Source organism: Onychostruthus taczanowskii, unplaced genomic scaffold, assembly GCF_017590055.1.
Source record: "Onychostruthus taczanowskii isolate IOZ18803 unplaced genomic scaffold, ASM1759005v1 scaffold86, whole genome shotgun sequence".
Classification (NCBI taxonomy): domain Eukaryota; kingdom Metazoa; phylum Chordata; class Aves; order Passeriformes; family Passeridae; genus Onychostruthus; species Onychostruthus taczanowskii.
The window spans coordinates 1,679,908-1,700,514 of NW_024506552.1; the positions used below are offsets into that span (position 1 = coordinate 1,679,908).

General features: G+C 43.6%; 1 protein-coding gene across 2 annotated transcripts in view; it reads right to left on the minus strand.

The window, feature by feature from the left end:
* The window catches only part of AUTS2 (activator of transcription and developmental regulator AUTS2), a 768,072-nt gene that overhangs the window by 373,319 nt on the left and 374,146 nt on the right, over positions 1-20,607 (minus strand). The gene's annotated exons all lie outside the window — the stretch shown is intronic.

Here is a 20,607-nt window from a genome sequence, read left to right on the forward strand (position 1 = left end):
GGAACTTGTCTGCCTCCCCACAGAGAGGGGCTGCAAGCTCTGCTCCCAACTCTTTCAATTCAGCAACAGGGTCAAGAGAGGCAGGGGTGGGAGAAGCAGCTCTTCCAGGGCCTGTCAAAAAGTAAGAAGTATAGAGAAATTAGGAAATGGCTGTTCCCTGTTTCTGCAGGTTCTTGGACTATAGCACCAATGGAAGTGTCACCAAGGGGAGACCTGAGACATAAAAATGGGTAAGAAATGGTTTCTCTTGAACCTGAAACAACCTGGAATGACTCCATGGGTGGCAACTGCCAGCTGGGAATAGGCAATTTCTTAAATGATCCCAACTACGCTGCAAGACAACACCTGACTAACATGAAAGCTATTTAGGATGTAAACACAACTGAATTAACACTGTTCTAAACTTAAGTAAGGAGCTTAATATGGCTTTTCAGCCCACTTCTGTGTAAATCACACTTCTCAGCATAACTTCCTAAGAGTCTTCTTACAGCCAAGCCCTCACCTGAAAATAACTGTGCCCTTTCTCCACTGACATTTCACAGAGCAGAAATCACCTTCACGTTGCTCAGGCAACACCCACACTTGCAGCAGGAGGGCAAACAGGGCTCTGCCTGCCAGAGACACCCAGGTTATGGCAGCAGCAGCTGCAGAGCACACTGCACTGGAGGAGTGGGAAATCCAGGTGGAACTCAGCCAGGACCAAGGAGATAACCACTGGCTACTCAGCTCTAACAACCAAAAGCCATCAGGTAATCCAGTGCAATCCAGCATCTGAGAGATGTCACCCGCAGGAAATGCTTTGTGCTGATCTCTACCTCTGTGTAACTGAAATTCTTCGTAATTACCGGAGAGAGGATTAAAAGCTCCTGGAACTTTGGTGCTATTCTGTTAGCCTGAATTTTCTTCTGAAGCCCCATAAACAATTACAAAGACTCTACTAACCTAGCTTTTAGAAACTGCAGCCTAATGGGAGAGGCAAAAAGAAGTTTGCTTTTTCTTTTATTCCATCCATTACCCAAGATCCATCCATATCTCATGTGGATATGACACACGCAACTTTTTCCTTGAATTTTCTTGAGAAAGCCCTTGAGTGCCTTCTAATACCCCAACACACTGCACACACTTGGTCCTGTCTCAAAGCTTTTCAGATTCAGCATTTAAATCCACAAAGAACAACCAAGAAATCAGCTGAACACCCCCAATGGTGAAACCCCTCTCACCCAGGGCTACTCTGGCTTGGACACAAAACCATCAAAATCCAGGAAACCACACACTCTGAGGGGTGGACTTGGCCACTCTGAATCCTGTCCCAAGTGTTGGGATGCTCAGAAAACATGAGAATCCCAAAAGGAGAAGGAGCTGAGGGTTCAGACCTGCCTGGCACTGGTGCCAAACATGCCAACCCTTCCCTGTTTACTGCAATACAAACACGGGATCCAGGGAGTTTATTTTTAGAGTGCTGCTCAATTAATCTTGGTTTCCTTGATAGACAACAGAGAACTAGTCTTGCAGCTCTGCATTAAGCATGCTCATTTTTTATCTCTATTTATTGTACAATAATTTAACTTTATTGAAGTGAGGGTTTAAGTCCCCAAGGCAGATTGAAGTGCTGAGCCTGGGTATTCCAGTGCAACAACAGTCCTTGTGCCTGTATTAGTGCCAGACTTCCCTGAAACTCTAACTTTCAACATAGCAGCTCTTTTCCAGTGTGTAAAATTTCAGTGTTTAAAGTTATACTTTTTGAAGAGTGCAAAATATATACAGTTTTCCACAGAATACCTGTTTCTCTTTAAACATTCACTGTTACTTTAAGGATTTCTCAGCATTTTTATTTATTTTGTGAAAAGGATTCCCAAACAATTCTCTCTGTGTGATAAAATCTACTTGATGGGACTGACAGCTGGTACAAAGCATCTCTAGGGAATATTCCAAACTGCCATTATGAGCCAGTCAAGAGACAGAATTTAATTAATTATTTTCTATCCAGAAATATATATAACATTTGTAAAGCCCAAATGCAAATGGCTGTGTAAGAAGATCATTACCTCAATACCAAAATTAGTATTTCTCCAAGAAGCAGTAATGTAAAATCTGACCTTCTCTGAATTTTCAACTCTACACACTGGATGTGAAACAAGACAGGAAATGTTATTCCAAGGCTTTGAAAAAGAAAGTAGAGTTATAACCTTCCTCAAACGGAACTTGGATTTCAACTGCTTTTGAAAAGTACTGCAAAACACTAAAAGTTGTCAGTGTTCTTGGCAGCAAAGCCTGTCTTAAGAACATGGAGCAGAAAATCATAATAAAGGGTAACACAGCCTTCTGTTGTACACAGGGCTTTTAGGATGGGATTAAAAAAGGCTTTGTGTGATTTATTTGGAATGATGCAGCCCTGCAGTGGGACCTGGGGAGAGCCAGTGGGACACAAAGTAAAAGCTCAGTGGTTTTCAGGAGCTCTGTCACTGCTGAAGCTGGGGGTCACACCTTGGCACACAGGTATCGTGTCAGATGCAATCTGGTATTTTTGGGTTATTATGCCTGAGTGGATAAAAAGGTTACAATAAGGTAGGAATATGCTCTCCTCCAAAGGAATGGGAATTGCTGCTTCCAGCAGAATATTGCCTTGTTTGTTCCTGTGTAAAACACTCCTTGGGCCCCTCCAAAGTGTGCTGGAAATCAACCAGAGAAGAAAACTGGGTTGTTGTTTTTTGGTTGTTTTTGGTGAGGATTTAGAAGTCACTTCTGCCATATCAGTCAAAGCACCACAATCCAATCCCAGCAGATTATTATCAATCCAGAGGGTGTTTTTTTCAAAGCTGCCAATGGGATTTAGATGCACAACCCTTATTTATTTAAGGGGAGCTGTAATTCCAAGATTCCAAGTCTGGACTTGAAAGCAGAGTTATATATATATATATATATATATATATATACACACACACACACGTACCTAAGTGTCTGAAACCACAACCAAAGGCAAGGGAGGGTTGTTTTGACAAAAACAGTGAAGACAAGAACAACAAACCCATAGGGAACAATAAATGTAATGGATTACTGATAATGTCAGAAATGTCTGGATGGCTCCAACTAGAGAAACCCACTGCAGGCTTGTTTATACTGAAACAAAGCAATACCTAATATATTGGCCATTTGGGTTTTGCTGTTTGTGAAAGAAACTCGAGCCATTCTGTGTTTTCTTTGCATCTCCTAGTATCACTGCAGGTAACCATTAAGCTCATTTTACTTGTGAATAGGTTGAGACATAAATCCAAGGTTACAGACAAAATCTCTGATTCAGCAAAGCACTTAAGCACATGCTTAGCTGTAAACACATGTACCATCCCATAAAAGTAAAGATAATCATGTGCTTAAGTGCTTTGCTGAATCAGGGCCAAAGACAATAGCAGAGCCAGGAGGAGAAGCCAGGCATCACTAAAACAACTAGACAACTTTCCCTGCAACATAAATGTTATAAAAAGGAATAGATCATAAAGAAGATGGTTATGACTTTTTCGAAGAGTTAAGAACAGCTGTCACAAGGTGGGGGGTAGGGACTGAGAATAAACAGGCATTTTAATATTGGTTTTCACAGCATCCTTAAGAAAGCAGAAGGTAATTTGCTTCCTATTTCATCTGATGCCACTCTTCAAACCTGCTTCCTCACTCGAGGAAAATCACCATGCATTAACTAGCAGCTCTGCTAATTGATTTAAGACTGATCATCCTTCATTATTGTATCTTTGACTATTAAAATGATAAAGAAAGAGCAGACAGGTGAAGGAGAGCAGCAACTAGATGACAAATAGAAAACATCAACATTTTTCTCCCTGGGATTTTTATTAGGTAGAAAATGATCATTTCAGTCAGCATCCCTTTATGTTCAGAAGTAAGCACCACACCAGGAAGGATACAGGCAGTATTTTCAGCACATTGAAGCCCTTCCACAGAGAATCCAACCATCAGTCTGGTTGAGATGCTGCAATTCACAGCCCAGCCCATGTCAAGATGCCCAGTCCTCTCCTGGGCACAGGTATCTGCCTGGCACAGCCTCACACAAAGCAGCTCTGCCACCCCCATGGGCTCAGGGCTCCTGCTCAAGTCAGAGGGATGAAACTGGAGGTGCAGAAAGCTCTTGGGGGAAAGCCCTGATTTGTTCAAACAACCCATAGTATGGTTTTAATATATTTTCTGAATACATTTCAGAAACCTTGCAGGATTTTTTGGGGTCATGTATCTGCTCTGCATTTCTTTTCAATTGGAAACTGCCTTAAACTATCCAATTCAAAGTTTCTCCTATAAAGCCCTGACTTGCAATTACTCTCTCCTTTCTCTGGAGCCAAAAGTGCTGTTATCTGGATTCCCTGAGAGGAGCAGCAGGTACCACGGTGCTAACCACACATTTGGTTCACATTTACTTATCTTCCCCTTGTGCAGAGCCATAAAAAGTTAATTGGAATATGCAGCTCCACCACACACCACAACATGAGCAGGGCCAGCCAACACTAAAACCTAACTGTGTGGCAGCTCTGTTTGGAAACAAACTCAAACCTGTCAGCTCTCATTTTGAGAAAGCAAAAAAGGCAACGAAATTGAGCCAATATCTTGTTCCTTCTGGTGTAACCTTGTAAATTCCTATGGGACACCACATATCACACAAACCAAACTGCTGGAGGCAGAGATGGGAGCTCCCTTTCCAGCTCTGCCCTGTGACACATGGCAAAATATGATGAAAGCCAGTCAGGACCATACAGCTGAGCCCAGGACACCCTGCTCCTGCCTTTCACCAGGGGTTTTCCCCAGCAGCACTCCCTGGAGTGCGGAGCCCCTGACCAGTGGTGCTGTGAAGCAGATGTGCAGTTTGGAACTGGATTCTTCAGTCAGCAGCAGCAATAAAGCAAACATCTGGGTTTAGGGGATGTCTCACAGCCCAGTTTATAGAGTAATTTCCTTCTTGGCATCCTAATGAACAGCTTCCTACTCTTCAAAACTATTTTTAATTATTTTTGATTAAAGAATAAATTAATAATTAACCCCCATCAGTGATAATAGAATTTGGAGTGCTCACAAATCCTACAGTTTGGGAGCCAGAGTTTAAGCATAGCTCAATAAATCCATCCATCCATCCATCCATCCATCCATCCATCCATCCATCCATCATCCATCCGTTCATCATCCATCCGTTCATCAACCATCCATCCCTCATCCATCCCTCATCCATCCCTCATCCATCCCTCATCCATCCCTCATCCATCCCTCATCCATCCCTCATCCATCCCTCATCCATCCCTCATCCATCCCTCATCCATCCCTCATCCATCCCTCATCCATCCCTCATCCATCCCTCATCCATCCCTCATCCATCCCTCATCCATCCCTCATCCATCCCTCATCCATCCCTCATCCATCCCTCATCCATCCCTCATCCATCCCTCATCCATCCCTCATCCATCCCTCATCCATCCCTCATCCATCCCTCATCCATCCCTCATCCATCCCTCATCCATCCCTCATCCATCCCTCATCCATCCCTCATCCATCCCTCATCCATCCCTCATCCATCCCTCATCCATCCCTCATCCATCCCTCATCCATCCCTCATCCATCCCTCATCCATCCCTCATCCATCCCTCATCCATCCCTCATCCATCCCTCATCCATCCCTCATCCATCCCTCATCCATCCCTCATCCATCCCTCATCCATCCCTCATCCATCCATCATCCATCCATCATCCCCCTGCAGCTATACCCCTTCTTACCACTCCCACCCCTCACCACGAGGTTTTCACAAGTCAGATCTCAGGGAGCACGGTCCTCTCCTGTATTCCCACCCCTGGTGAGTGACCACCACCCCAGAGAGCCCTCCAGGAGTAAAGCCCCACTCAAGCAGTGACACAGCACTACAAATCAGGAAAAAAACCCCTTTCCACAGGTTTTGGCACAGAGCAGAGATTTAATGAGTTTGGCATTCAGACCTTCTAGATCAAAGTGTAAAGTCTGAATTTTTGGTTCGTTTTTTTATAGGATGAAAGTGTTTGCTGTTCCTTACACCCCCAGTTCCTTACACCCCCAATACTGTCATGTCAAGGCTCTCCTCCTGTGGTGCCCCTGGGCAGGTACAACACCATCCTACCCTTTTCCAGCCTGTGCAAAAGATTGCCAAGTTCCTCTGAGGAACATCTTCCTCTGGCAGAGGGGATGCAGAGCACACTCACAATAGAGCAGTTGGTGTTTGCAGTGCTACAGAAATATAAACAGGCTGCACTAAACATCATTCACAAAAGGCATTTCAGTGCTGTTGTGCACAGGAAGAGCAATAGTAAATAAGACATGTCCTGACAGGAAGGGAGCTGGTGACACGAGAAATGGCTGTGGGGCACTGCCCTGGAGTCTGCACAGTGAGCACCAGAGAAGGGCAGATAAAGGCTGTCCCTGTCCCTCCCTCAGACACACAGAGCAGGTAAAGGCTGTCCCTGTCCCTGTCACCATCCATCCCCAGACACACAGAGCAAAGGTCCTGGGTGCAGGGAGCCAGGCCTCGGCTGTGCTCTCTGCACAGAGATCCTCATCTGCCCCAAGGGAGGATGTGTTTGATGAAATTAGATGGTGTGTTTTTATAGCCACTTCCAAAGGCATTTCCTCAAACCCCACAGTTATCTCTGAACACACAAGTGTAAATAACAATATCCATTATGTCGGTGCTTCATTCAACACACAAAGGTAACTTCTCCCTTCCCAAGAGGAGGCAGTGTGATAGAAGCTGAAAAGGCCATTAGAAGCCATGACTCCAACAACTGTGTGAATAATCTCCCACCATCAGGTGAGAGGCAGATCATTAGACAGTCCTGCCCTGCTCCTTGTTTCATCACAGTCCCATCCACCCCTCTTGAAGGATGGCACACGCTCATTTCCCTTTTATTGAGTCAAAAATAAGACAGTAATTGGATTGAGGCTTTCGGGGAGAGGGGAGGGGAAAAGGATCTTCTTAGACTCCCTAATGCCAATCTTCAGGACCTGTCTGATCTCTCAGTAAATGCCACATATAGGTTAATCCTCACAAATCCTCAGAACGACCTTGTCAAATCAAAGTGTTCATCAGTTTGTTCGGGGGCTACTAGATAAGAATAAACAAATGAACTCATGCTGCATGTCTCCCAGCTGTCACTTAGGAGTGCTTATAGACAAGGTCTCTTTAGTGGGCACCCTGCAGCAAAAGAACTCTGAATGGAAAATGGGAGAAATGAACAGATCACGAGCTTAACTAACACACCTGTGAGCACCCTGCATGTGAAAGGTACATGCACTTACACAGTTCACTCCGTGTGCCCTAAGCATTCTGTTCTCTCCTTGATTTTCCCAATTTTAAATAATATTTATTTGCAAAATATGCACATGCACCCAGAGTACAAAGTATGGTAACCTAATGCTGAAGGAGAGGGTTACAAGGACGTGCCTTAGACATCAAATTGCTCCTTTGCCATCCAACCCAATTAAAATGCAGCAGTTCCTCATTGCCTCCCACAGACTTTCTGCTTGGCCACTGAGCCTCTTTGGGGGCACAGGGGGTCATTTGCCCCCTTTAACCTCAGGGCCATCAGAGGAGCTCCTGCTGTCTGCTCCACCTTTGCTGCTGCCTGTGCTTGGCCCGATGCCATTCATCCATTCCGTGCTGGCCTGCAGCCACCCACCAGATGGCAATGACTTTCAGATGGAGCAGGGTAATTTTGAACTGGTGACCCAAAAGGTGGAAGGTTTCCTAGCCCACTGCCTGCCCTCTGGCCCTAACATCTGTGAACTTGCCCTTTTCAGAGTAAGGCTGCAGGCACTGAAAAATACACACACAGCATTATGAGGAGGTTGGGGTTTCTCCCTCTTCTCACAACCTTCAGCACTATTATGTCACACTCCAACTGCTCACCTAACTACAGCTTGCATTATGTCAACACCCAAAGAGTGAAGTTTTGAATGTCCGCTTGTCATCTTGTCTCTCAAGCACCTTTGCAATTTCTGTCATGCTTTCTCTTCATGGGCTGAGGAAAGCCTAGTCAAAATCTATTATCTGTCCCTCATGTCTTAGGAGACAGCTCACTGTAAATCATAAACTACTGCAGTCTACAGTTTGGGCTTGGTCTTTCTCTACCACAACTTTGTTTCATATATGTGTGATTCCAGCCAACAATTTTATTGTTTCTACAAGTTTTCTACAATTTTCTTGTTTTCTACCATACATTTTTTGAAATGTGTGAAAATTTGTGGGTACAAATATACTGCAAAGTACTGAAGAACCCAAAAGCCTCTGCACACGTATTTTTCCCCCTATACATGATATCCCACTTAATCCCTAAAAAAGCACATATCCTCTCTTTGGCCTACCTTCTATGGCATTCTCTGTGGTCTGGGTTTGGGTTTTTTCTCCTTTTTTCTTCTATTGCAGAATGTGTCAGATTTCAAAGGTCTTTGCTTTCATGTACTTCATCCTCAAGACCATGATCACAGCAGTTGGTCCTGAGGCCAAGAAGCAAAAGGAGTTGTGATCTTTTCTGAGCCATGGAGGTCTCTCAGGAATCAGATGAAGATCCACTCTTTCAGGAGCTGAACAAAGGAAAACAACCCTTCCAGTCCTAGGAAACTGTTCACTGAATTTCTAAATTACATCAGGCTTTGGCTCAAAAAGCATCTCAGCAGAGAGGCACAGCATGAATCGAGGGACAGGACTGCAGTGAAGGGCAAACCCCTGGATGTGCCAGGAGAATGGGAGAAAAAGGAAGGAGTGATAGGAAAAAAACCCCAAAACCCCAACAAACCACCAAAACAAACACCAACATACTTGTCATCATGCTTTTGGGGGATGTGGAAAAGGCTGCACTTTCTGCATAACCATCCCATCTGCAGACTTTTCCAACTCCATCATTAATTAACAGGTTACTCCTCTGCAGTCCTCATAACAAACCCCAGCCACCAAATCCCAGAGCAAATCTTGCTCCTGGCCTCGGAGTGTGAAACAGACAGCTGACTTTGGGATTATTCTTTATGTTCAGAAACATGAATAAATCACACACCATCAACTTTATAATTTTTTCTCCTCAGAGAAATTTGAAGTATTACAGATCATCTTCACTACATCAGTTTCTTCACAGTCTATTAGCAAGCAAAGTCCATTTTTCATATAATTTACCAAGCCACTGGTCTAATTTCTCTTATTTCTTTTGGAGCAGCAAACATATACAGAGCATGTTCTCCTGTTACACATCACCCACAACCAACCTTTCTGTCTTCCATCCCAGAGTTCCAAGAAGTTGTTGGGGTTGGCTAGCAGCTTGAGGTGGTCCAGATCTTGAGTTTCTTTATAGAGATTCTATGAAAAAAGCTGACTATGAAAAATAAAACCTATCATCAAATAACTTCAGGATGTTTCAAGCTGGATGCTTTGAAAAACACCTCTCCTCAAACATTTACCAGCTCTGAAGGGCTGGCAGGTTTTGTGGTGTAACAGAGGATTGCTTACAGTGCTGTTCTGAAATGAGATTTTCCCTCACAATCTTACTTCACAGATTCCTCACTCTGATTCTCTAATTAAAAAAAAACAAACAAAAAAAAACCACCCCACAAGAAACGCCCAAAGAAAAAACCCCACGACCATGAAAACCCTCACAGACCAGAAAACAGGCTCAAAGCCCCCAAAAACTCCTCTCTGAGGGTACAATGGGCACAGACCATGCTGGTCCCTTTGTGCCTGCACACCCAGGGGAAGGGTGGGCTGCAGAACAGAGCACATCCCACTGGAGCTGCACTAAGAACACAAGGAACACTCCAGAGCCCAAGCGCACCAGTTGGTATTTTCAGAAGACCATGAAATCACCTATTACAAAAAAAGGCAGTGGAAGTTAAGAGAACACAAGGAGCACTCCAGAGCCCAAGAGCACCAGTTTGGTATTTTCACCAAGACCATGAAATCACCTATTACAAAAAAAGGCAGTGGAAGTTAAAGTTAAGTACAGTACAGTCTTGGTACAGTCTTTCCTTATAAGAAAACCCTTGCACAAAGCATTTTCTGCCAAAGATGAGTGTGATTTCCCTTGCTTGGAACAGGGCAGAGAGAAACATGTTACATTCCAGCCAAAATAACAGGAGTCAAGAGACACAGGCCTGCCTCATCTTTTCCCAGCTCTGTAAGGGGAAAAAAAATCACAAAAATCTGCAGTATGTCAACCTTCCCCCCCCACACACACTTTCCCCAAGATTTAGTTTCCCTGGAGAAGCAAAGAAAGAGGCTGAAAGGATTTCACATTGAACCACTGCAAAAATTGCCACAATTTCTTCCCTACCAGCTGAAGAGTGAATGGCATGAGTCCAAACGTGGGCAAGGGGAAGGAGGTGACATTCACTTCTCCAGTCTCTGCCTGTAGCCTGCAAGAAAGGCTGGGCTGGAGAAACACTTTGGAAGATCTGCAGATGGAGGAAACTATCAAATGCCACGACTGCAGTAAGAAATGCCACTTGTGAAAAACAAATTCTTAACAGGGTTGCCATGCTTGGACACTGAAATACCAAATATATATGCAAAAACCAAAGCCCCAAAAGCAAAACTGAGACCCAGCTCCAAGTGTAGAAAGAAAATTCTAGTGGTAAATTGGGAATGTTTTTTCTGCCTCACTTGCATGGGCCAAATGAAGCTGGCAGCTCCTGGAGGAACCGGTGTGCTGGTGTTGGTGAAGCCTTGCACCAACCACAAAAGAAGGAGCTATTGCTTTTCTTAGGGCTTCTGCTGGTAATAAACTGCAGATCTGTGTTCCTTTCCTGCCCCATTAAGACTGATCTCCAAGGGCACTTTCACAGGAGGATCTTGGTGGCTCTGAGACCATTTCACGCGTGCTCCAGACCCCACAGAGAGAGCGGTCACGCTGGATCTGGGACAGGGGCCTCCTGTTCCTCTCAGGGTTTAATCCACTTCAGAGGGATGTGCCAAGGCAGCAGAGCACCACAGGAAAAGAAAATACACGAGGGCAGTGCCCTGCATTAAAGCATCACCAGTCCAGTGACTGCTTGGGGTCAGGTGGGGTTGTAGGAACCTCAGTTATTTCTCAGGATTTTTTTTTGCTCATAATTTCCAATTGCCCTGAACTGTTGACTCTCAAAATCACTTAGTAATAGAAGTCTTTTGCTCCTTCTTTGCACAGGAACAACCACACTATAACAGAAAACATTTATTCCAGAGTCAAACATGTATTCAAAACATTAGCTCCAGCAAAAGAAACAATCAGACACAAGAGCTTTCAGTTCCATTCCCAACAGAACACTTAGTAAGAAGAGAATGACTTTATCAACAAGCAGTAAAAACCTTAGTTTCCCATGTCTGAAAGAGATTTCATTAAATGCTTCCCTTGACTAGGTGCAGATCATTATATTTCTCATAGACTGTAAGCAATGTGAGCCTGTGTCTGCACCTCGCAGCCTGTGCTCTGACTGACAGCTCTAGGAATTACAATAAATACTGCAGAACACAAGCCATGCTTTCCTAGGAGCCCACTGCCAAACTGAGTGCTTCCTTGCAGAGAAACAAACAAACCAAACCAAACTAAACAAAAAACAAAAAAAAACAACCCCAAACCAAATCCTGGAATAGCCCTATTCAGTGGTGTTTCTCAGATAAGAAGGACACTGATCAGGGGAAGCCCCTTCCCCTTCCCCATCCCTGCAGGATTCAGGCTCTGATCCCAGGACATGCTCCCCCTCCCCAGCCACAGCCTCTGAGGCTTCTCACCTTCCCAGCTCCTCCCAGGCTACCAAGGATGCAACAAAGGGGGTCCCTGTCCAACCCTGAGGAGAGCTGAGCCTGCCCAGCCCACCTAGCCCTGTTTCAGACCCTGCCAAGCCCCTCCTGGCACTGGAAGCTGCCCAAAACATCTCCAAGGGTTGGGATGCATTATCCATGCACCGACTCCCTGGCAGTGATAAAGGCCACAGTGATGGTGGAAAAAGCTAATTCACAGCCTGAGAAGGATTAATCTTGCTACTGTAAAATGTATTGGATACAGCAAGGGTTAGTCAGTCATAGGACAGACACAAGCCAGAATTAAACCAAGTGCATACAGAAAATTATGCTTTTCTTGCAAAAGCAGAAGGGGGCAAATAACTGTTAAATTACATTGTTTGCTACATTTTTTACTTAATACTCAGTGATACCCTGAGAGTGTGAGGATAGTGCTTTACTCTTCCTACTCCATTTCCTTCCCCTCTCAAAGCTGCTCAGCCAGTCCTGATTCAGGCAAGGACACTGCACCAGCCTGGGGAAGCAAGGCAAACCCACCTCCATTCCAGCACTAATGAGAATTGTCTTAAAAGAGAGAATTCGATCTTTTCCAGCCCAGTTGTATTTCTCACTTGCAGATGAGTTAATCACTAATAGATAGGACCACTCTTAGCTGGGTCACCACTTACCCAGGACCCACAGGGCTGGGTCATGACAGCTCCCTCCCTGTCCTGAGCTATAAAATATGTGTGTCTTCTATTGCCATCTGTCAGATTGTTTTCTGGGTTTTTTGGTTTTTTTTTGTACCATTGCATTTCTATTTCTTTTTAATTTTCCTAGTAAAGAACTGTTATTCCTACTCCCATATCTTTGCCTTGGAGCCCGTTAATTTCAAAATTATAATAATTCAGAGGGAGGGGGTTTACATTTTCCATTTCAGGGGAGGCTTCTGCCTTCCTTAGCAGACTCCTGGCTTTTCAAACCAAGACACTCCTGGACCCAAAACTGCAGCATTGCCCAGTGGATCAGGGAACATCATCCAGCATGGCTGGAGAACTCAAACACAATCCACAGCATTTCCACCAGACCGGCCAGGTTACAGCTCACAGCCATGCAGCACTCAGGGCAACCTGAAGGTTTAACCACTTGCACTCAGTTTGCAGGAAAGGTTTGTAAAACAGCAAAAAAGAACTTGCAAACATCACTTTATTTCCCAATTTCTTTACAGCTCTCTGTAACAGTGTGCTCCTTTAGAAAGGATTGTGTGTATTGCAGGTACCACGCAGGGCTGGCAGGGAAGGAGGAGCAGGACACCTGCGTGAGCAGGCTGCAGTTTCTTCATGGATTTTTCCAGGCCCCCAAGAATCAGATCAACAGAAGAAAATGCAGATGCAGCAGTACAGCTGCAAAACTTTCTGTTTTAGCTTCATTTTTTTCATTCCTTAAGGCATGTTTGAGCACTATCTGTGAATAAACACCAATAAAAGTTGTATGTGTGCATGAAGGAAAAGCTCTTTCCCTTTCTTTGGTGCCAGCCAACACCATGAAAACACTCCATGGATACCCACATCTTAGGACAAAGGAAAGCACATGGAAAATAGTTCCATGCTAAAATACAGTCAGTGATCACTCAGAGGCTCTTAATGCTGCAGCTCTGATTGCCCTCACATGCCAGCTGAGACAAAGGAATGCAATTTAACTGTGCATTCCTAAGAGGAAATTATGTTCCCCTCTCTCTGTCTTTCTCAAGCATTTGCAGTTTTTCAGAAAATGACATCAACAGTATAAATCACCTGGGCCTAATACAATGGACAAAGTCAGAGTAATCAATTCTTATTTATTAATCAGCCTCTATCATGATGTTCCATAATCATTATACCCCAGTTTGGACACAATAATAATGAAGCTAACAGAACAAATGCAATTTGTGGTAAGATGTTGGCAGGCAGGGGCAATAACATTGCTTGATGACAATATATTTAGGCAAACAGGTCTTGGTTGTAAGAAAAGATATTAAAATGGACAAAAACACACCAAGGAAAGGAGGTATCAGATGTATATATTTTCAAGTTGTTATTAAAAAAAAAAAAAAAAAAAAAGGAAAAAATAAGATAATAATATTAGAGACCAATCTGCATCATCATCAGAAATGAAGGGCTTAGAGTTATATAAAATCACAGGCATAATAACAGCATTTGAACATCCTCACAGAGTCTAAATACAGATTGAGGTTACAAGAGTCAGATGAAGCAAAAAATGAACATTTCTCTTGGAAGAAAATCCTTTTAATTACAAAAAGTAGTCTGCCTGGGACAGTGCCACGGAAAGCCTGCAAATCCCAGCTATTTGTGCACACCAAAACCAAGAACCACCCCCTAAAGTCTTGGCTACTTCGTTTGCCTCGCCTGTGTGAATGGAAGAGCTTAAAAAATGGCCCAGGGAGAAAAGCACAAAGCAAGGAATGGTGCTTAGATCCTTGGGAGCAAAGTCTGCTGCAAACGCCACATTGCTGGGGGTGCTTTTAGCTCTCAAAAACAACCTTGTTCCCATGATCAGAGGAATTTCTGGGTGAGAGGGATCACTGCACCACAGAAGGCACAGTTCAAAGGGACAGCAAGCCACACAGAAAAATTCTGTGGCAATATGACCCCTTGAAATGCTCAGAGCAGCAGAGCCCTGCACCTTAAAAATCTCAACTACTAAAAAAGACAGGGTGGAAAAAAAAAGGAAAAGAAAGGAAAAAAACTTGTTTATAATAAAGACTACATTCTGTAGCAATTTCCTAGATTCCTGGGGTTAGAAATCTAGATTGCCAATGGATAAGTGAGCCTTAAAATCACATCCCTGCTGACAAAAATTCATTTCTTATAACCGTCTCCATTTACCGGAATGTTGAATCTTTCCCATGGGGAAGGAACAAATGAAAATGTTATTTCTCTGCTCATGAACTCATACCTTTCTGTCTGCTTTTCACTGTTGGCAATTTCATTCTCTTCCAAATTTGACTAAAGCCCATGACCTGGGGGAAATAATGTCTATATAATAATCTTCTGAAACTCTAATTCTGAGTCATGTTTTTTTGGATGTTGCCTCACACTTTATGAAAATTGCACTGAGCTACGAAATGTAAGTGATGTGATGTCTCTGCTTTAACATAATAATTTTGTCTGGTGACTATGTTAATAATGATAATAATAATAATAACAATAATAATAATAATAGAGCCTCCTTCAAAAGCAACAAAACTAAAATAAAATTAATAAAAAAACCAATCCATGCCTAATGATCAAAAAGATGCTGCAGCACTCCATTCCATAAGTTTATTTTCACTGCCCTGTGGAAAGAACCAGTCACAACTGGTAGCAAATTAATGGGGTGAGAGAAGCAAGCAGAACCATCCTGACACTGGCTGAGCAGCTTAATAGCCCTAAAGCTGCCCTGGCTGTGCTCGGGGGACCCTGTAAATGCAGGCACACTGCTCCTGGCCGGGCTGAACCCCCCATCTGCATGTGGGGAGAAGGCACAAATCCCTCCATAAAGCATCAGTATTGGCTGGGGCCTCTCGAGCAGCTTGCTGAGCAAACTCAGCAGTGGGGATGTTTGCAGTTGATCAACTCTTCCCCCAAAAGCAGAAATAACTTCAGTGTCTGTTTATTGGCTCCACAACCACACACCAGCTGCATCCCTGCCCAGCTCTGTAAATCTACCCCAAAAAAGCTGTACATTACCAGATGTTTATTTTATTTTATTATCCACACTGACCCATAAAATCTACAATACAGTAGATCAAATGGTAGAAATCATTAAAAACTTGCTCTGAACAAAATTGGTACTGCCATATGTTTTGGGCCTTCCTCCACGTGAAGTTGCACTTAGCTCCACAGGTATAAATCTGGAATAACCCCATTTTGAGTAACAGCTATTTCACATCTGCAGAGATGCAGCCTTATGGGTGTTGGTATTTGGTCTCTCATGTTTCTGGGATGAATAACAGATTTATTTATTTATTCCTTTGTATTTATATATACACATACAGATATTATACATCCAACTGAGAAATGCAAAACAAACAAGGAATGTTTTAAAAGAAAAGCTGGCTATGACAACCTGAGAAATTTTTACCTGATGTATCTGAACATCAGATTTGCAGTGAATCAAAGCCCACAGCAATGCATGCTTGCTGCCAGACAAACACCCTGCAAGTAAGACTTTTACAGAGCATCCTAAATATGCAAACTGGTAGCCACAAAGTGCATCTTGAGTCATGAAGAACAGGGGGAAGTGAGAGTCCAGACCTTTGACAGCAAACAATACATTCCAGTGTGATGTGAGAATCCACTGTGTCCCTCTGACACCCTTTGGAGAAGGGATCTCTGAGAGGCAGGTCCTGCAGGCTGAGCTCAGCCCAGGCACAGGCTGGGTCCCCTCTGCCTCTGGGGCTTTAAAGCTGCCCCATCTTCCTGAGGCTGCTTTGCAATGAAATCCAGCCCTTCCTGCAGCTCTGCACTTCTGGCTCAGGTTCTGGGCTCAGGAGTGCTGCCCCTGAGTGGGTGCACGTGCCTTGTGGGAATCCATAAAATCAGAGGTTTTGGGAAAGCTGCAAAAGGCAGGCCTCAGAGGCAGCAGAACTGTGATTGGAGCTAAGCAGTAGCCATGATATTGGTCAGCAGAAAAGTTACATGAGAAATAGAAAGTAAGGACAAATAGAACAATGGTCTGTGTATTAATGCTTGTCTAGAATAACTCGCTAAGCTGCAGAAAATTCTATCTAGTGAGATATTAGGAAGTTCTAAGCTTAATAATGGAGCTCTGTGCATTGTGTTTTAAGGCTTACAAGCAGATATTGTATTCAAAACAAGCAAGCATTGTTTAACCAAAGGGTCATGTGCTTATAGTGATTGGATAGAACTACTCTCAATGTGCTTTTGCTTTGTGTGATTGGTCAAAAAACTTTTAAAATAAGTTGTAACATTAAGTTCTTTGTCTGCTGCCAGGGACGTGAGCTGCTGGCATCTTCCCATTTTCGTAACCATGGAATGAGGCTGATGCTGGAAAATACAACAGCTCAAGACACGTTCCTAGCAGTCCTGTCCTGTTTGTGATTTGTACAGAGACCCCAGCTGGCAATAGTGCCTGTCCACATACCCTCACCAGGCACTGGAGTGGGTGACTCTGGGACACAAGAAGCTGGGGGAAGGTGATTTAATGAAGGAGGACCCTCATCCATGGTCTGCTGTGTGCTAGCCCTGGGCTCAAGGGCAGGTCTGGAGCTAAAGCCCAGGGCAGTGCACTCCTGCAGAGCTCCCTGGGGAAATGAGTCCAGCTCCTGCCAGCCAAGCAATGAGTCCAGCTCTTGCAGCAGTGAATCCCCAAAATTTGGGACACTATTATATTTGCTATTTTATATCCCAGACCCAGAAGGAAGGAATGATGAATCTGATTCCATGTTCTCAGGAGGCTAATTTATTATTTTATGATACTATATTATATTAAAGAATACTAAACTATACTATACTAAACAATTCAGAAAGGATATTTACAGAAGGCTAAAAAGATACTAATGAATCTCGTGACTCTTTCCAGAGTCCCAACACAGCTTGGCCCCTGATTGGCCATTAAGTCAAAACAATTCACATGAAACCAATGAAACAATCACCTGTGGGTAAATAATCTCCAAACACATTCCAAAGCAGCAGAACACAGGAGAAGCAAATGAGATAATATTGTTTTCCTTTTTCTCTGAGGCTTCTCAGCTTCCCAGGAGAGAAATCCTGGGCAAAGAGATTTTTCCAGAAATTATGACTGTGACAGGACACAGCTCCAAGCACTCTGCCCAGGGTGAGAACTGCACAGGGTCTGCCCAGGTGGGTGCAGCCTCTTGGGAACCTCATCCTGAGCCCCAGAAGGGACAAAAACAGCCCCTGACTGAGGCACACCTGGGCACAGCACAGCTCAGCCCAAGGAGCTGCACTAATGCACAAGTCACCATGGACTTGTGCAGCTTCCATCAGGCCTAGCACAAGAACAGTCTCAGTTTTAAATCAATCCTCCCTGCCATTTGCCTCCTCCACACAAGAACTTTAATTTGGATATTCTTCCTAAAGCATCTTTAGATCCTTGGATGAAACCATCTGAGAAGTGCACACTCTCAATTTGTTGTTGTTGTTGTTGTTATTAATGGTGGTGCTGTAATGTATTTAAAATAAAAAAAGCCTTTACAACTTCCTTACATGACAATGGTAAAAGGTTCGTTTTAAATAATCAAGAAAGAAATCATTTCCATTAGATAAAGCAGTCAATAGCATCAGGAATGTGGCTGCAATTACTTGTTGCACTTTACAATGAAATCCTTGTAGTATAATAACCAGAAGATGATGAAACACATTTTGTCTCCATTTCACATGACTGACCCCAATTTTGCCAAGGACATCTGAACACATTTAACATACTGAAATCTTCCATTAGGATAATGAAAATACACATTATTGAATTCTGTATTTGCTTTATAGTGCTACAAATAGCAAATTCAATCTTTCTTACTTTTGGTAGCGACAACACCTGCATAATTGTTCACATTTCTCAGAGGCTGAAATAAACTACAAAATGAAGAAAGAAAAAGATGTTGACCCCACGATCCATTATGCAGCACTTAGCTGATTTTATTTGCTATATGTGTTTAGTAAAAGGATTGTGTATAACTTAGCAACCTACAAAAGATACACAACCACCCTGCACAGCCAAACTCTGATGAGCAGGAGGTGCTGCAGTGCTCCCTGGGCAAGCAGCAAGTGCCAGTGCTCACAGCCATGGGGTAAAATTCAGCTTTGCTTCAAGGTACGAATATCTTGCTTTAAAATTACTGTGTGTCATGGCCAAGCCCAGCATGGAAACACATGGGCAGCCTTTTGCTACCCCTTTTCAAGAGGGGAAATTTCACCCACAGAAAACTCCTATCAAAGTCAGCTACAGCTTTTATCTGTTCAGTGCAGATGACATCTACCTTCTCTTTGCTCCCAGGTCTGTCTCTGCTTGCATACAACAATTTGCTTTAGATCAAGATATTTTCATCTCTTTTCTTATCCACAGATCTCAAATCGCTGAAATTGAAGCCACACAACTGAGATGCTCAAGACAACGCTGAAAATTGATTTATATCACAGAAAAAGAAAAATCCAGTCCTTTAGGCTTCTGGTTGAATACAGTAAAGATTTAGACTTTAGATTTAGATTGCCAGATGTAATAAATACTCCTGACTCTCTTTTAAGCCAGTGGCTCATTATTTTCTTTTCATTAGCTTTAAACTTCACTGCAATGCTAGATCATGAGTTACACTTGCAAGGTCCCTGATGTTTCATTTGGCTTCTCTTTCAGTGGCTGGCTCTCAGACCCAAGGAGGAATCCAGTAAAACAGCCAGTCATCACTCACTCCTCTCCAGGAGCGATGCTCCAGGTGTAGTCACTTCTTATTCAAAAGTAAGGATCCAGTCATGGATCACAGCTTTCATCTCTTGAGCTCTGTTCAGTGCAATCTGCTGAGACATTTACAGCTTATATATTCCACAGTCATTGCTCAAAACAATGTAGGAAGTCTGGATGGCAGTGAAATGTGGATCATTAACATCAGCTCCTCTCAACCAAGGAGTGTCCCTGCCCCCACATCTCCCCACCACAATTTAGAACCTCAAACAATGGTTCTCACTGCTTTGTGAATAGGAGGGATTTGATCTCAGACTATTCTGAAGTCTGCTTCACACACAGAAAGCTGCAGTGTTGAAAATGACATCACAGCTCAACAGGGAAGACATTCCACACTCTGACTGCAACCCCAGCACCTTTCTGCTGTACTTGGCTGAAAGACAGGTATGAAGTGACAATGAAATCCACGGGCCAAAGAGGTAGTCTGAGTCTCCAACATTCCAGAAGCAAATTCTGCAAATTGTTACCCCAGGTCTGCAGCATAACCAGGAAGGAGAGAAGTTAAAATGTGCTGCAGCCTCTGGCTCAAGGCACCTGAACTCCAGCCCAGCTTCCCCCAGAGCAGCTGAGGGGTCATTCTGAGTAAGCACCAGCAGTGTACAGGGACCTACAAGGCACTGGGGTCAGTAGGGACAGTCAGGCCATGGGATCATCACCAGTGTGCACAGAAGTGGTGCCAGGAGCCACATCTGTCCTGTGACAGCTGAGGAACAGCTTGCCAACAACACTGAGAATTCAGTGTACTCCTGTGACAAGGGGTTCTGGGTGCTGCTCTCCTTCACAGATCAGGAAGCATCACCAAGATCCCACTATTTATTTGGAAATACTGCAATAGACATGATTGGGTGAGAAGGTATAAACATGGTTTATGTACAGAGCGCTGTACATTACTCAAGTGCACTCGTGTCTCATGCAGATTAGGAAAATCATTAGTTCTGTTCTGATGTTCTGTGCTTTTTCTGCACAGAGACATAGAAAATATGGAGGGGACAACACTATCCCCTCCATATGACTTACAGACTCTCCCAGAGATCACACCTTCACTGCTGTTATCTGCACTGCATGACTTCAGCCTTGTGCAGCTCCATGGCTCTACAGCAGCACCAGGGAGGCACAGAAGAACACGAGCTTCCTCTCAGAGTCTGATGTTTTACAGTTATCACAAACAAATGGGCAACTGCAAACATCTAAGCACAAAGCATTGGAGACCTTGGAAAGCAAATTGCCTTCATTTGGGTTTCTGCATGTTTTGAATCCCATTATGTGATCTCTAACTGTTACTGCTGTAAGTCTGGAAGATCTATTAAAACTTGCAGACTCTGGTTTTCAGGCTTTCATCAGAATGCCAAATTTACCTCCATCTACTTCATCTGAAGGAAGCTGA